Here is a 1989-nt window from a genome sequence, read left to right as displayed (position 1 = left end):
TAGAGATGTTAGTAGGGAGGGTCCTACCGTTGATTCGATACCTATTGTTCTAGGGTTTACAGATGTGTTTCCTGCCGAGCTGCCTGGTTTACCCCCTGATCGTGCCATTGACTTTCCTATTAAAGTAGAGCCGGGCACTAAGCCCATTTCTTTTCGATTGAGCTTGAGCCAGGTACTCGGCCTATTTCTATTCCGCCAACCCGGATGGCTCCTGCAGAGCTCAGGGAGCTTAGTGTTCAGTTAGAGGATCTCTTAGGTAAGGGTTTTATCCGTCCGAGTGTGTCGCCTTGGGGTTCTCCTGTTCTGTTTGTGAAGAAGAAGGACGGGACTATGAGTTTGTGTATTGACTACAGGCAGCTGAATAAGGTGACGGTGAAGAACCGTTACCCCATGCCTCGTATTGATGATTTGTTTGATCAGCTTCAGGGTGCCGTGGTATTTTCTAATATTGATTTAAGATCCGGCTATCACTAGTTAAGGATTAGGGCAGCGGACGTCTCTAAAACTGCATTTAGGACTCCTTACGGCCACTATAAGTTCCCAGTTGAGGGTGAGGGGTTTACTGTTTATTGTGACGCATCCGGCATTGGTTTGGGTTGTATACTGATGCAGCAGGGCCGCGTTATTGCTTATGCGTCGAGGCAGCTTAAGCCACACGAGCGCAACTACCCCACTCATGAATTAGAGTTCGCGGCGGTAGTTTTTTCCCTTTAGAATTGGAGGCATTACCTGTATGGGGTTCGACTTAGGTAAGGGTTTTATCCGTCCGAGTGTGTCGCCTTGGGGTTCTCCTGTTCTGTTTGTGAAGAAGAAGGACGGGACTATGAGTTTGTGTATTGACTACAGGCAGCTGAATAAGGTGACGGTGAAGAACCGTTACCCCATGCCTCGTATTGATGATTTGTTTGATCAGCTTCAGGGTGCCGCCGTGTTTTCTAAGATTGATTTGAGGTCCGGGTACCATCAGCTGAGGATTAGGGCAGCAGACATCCCTAAGACTGCATTTAGGACCCGTTATGGCCATTATGAGTTCTTGGTGGTGTCGTTTGGGTTGAGTAATGCCCCTGCTGCCTTCATGGACTTGATGACACGTGTGTTCAGGCCATACCTTGATTTATTTGTCATTGTCTTCATTGATGACATACGGGTATACTCGCGGAGCCGGAGTGAGCATGAGCAGCATTTGAGGATAGTGCTCCAGACTTTGAGAGATCAGCGGCTTTATGCCGAGTTCTCAAAGTGCGAGTTTTGGCTTGAGTCTGTAGCCTTCTTGGGGCACGTGGTGTCCAAGGAGGGTATTAGGGTTGATCCGGCGAAGATTGAGGCTATTCGTGATTGGCACAGGCCCACTTCTGTTACTGAGGTTCGTAGCTTCGTCGGGTTAGCGAGTTACTACAGACGCTTTGTTGAGGGCTTTTCTACTATTGCAGTCCCGTTGACTCGATTGACTCGTGTTGATGTTCCCTTTGTTTGGTCAGAGGAGTGTGAGGCGAGCTTTTTGAGGCTCAAGGAGTTATTGACCACTGCTCCTATATTGACTCTTCCAGTTGAGGGCGAGGGCTTTACAGTTTATTGTGACGCATTCGGCGTTGGTTTGGGTTGTGTATTGATGCAGCAGGGCCGGGTTATTGCTTATGCATCGAGGCAGCTTAAGATCCATGAGCGCAACTACCCCACTCATGACTTGGAGTTGGCGGCGGTAGTTTTCGCGCTTAAGATTTGGAGGCACTACTTGTATGGAGTTCGATGTGAGATCTATACCGATCATAGGAGTCTTCAGTACATCATGAGCCAGATGGACCTTAATTCGAGGCAGCGTCGTTGGATTGAGCTCCTGAAGGACTACGACCTCTCTATTCTCTATCATCCGGGCAAGGCGAATGTGGTAGCGGACGCCTTGAGACGGAAGGCAGTGAGTATGGGTAGTCTAGCCTTCTTATCTGTTGAGGATCGACCTTTAGCTTTGGACATTCAGTCCTTAGCTAATAG

The sequence above is a fragment of the Solanum tuberosum genome, unplaced genomic scaffold, assembly GCF_000226075.1.
Source record: "Solanum tuberosum cultivar DM 1-3 516 R44 unplaced genomic scaffold, SolTub_3.0 scf00585, whole genome shotgun sequence".
Lineage (NCBI taxonomy): Eukaryota > Viridiplantae > Streptophyta > Magnoliopsida > Solanales > Solanaceae > Solanum > Solanum tuberosum.
Note: the sequence above shows the minus strand (reverse complement) of the source record.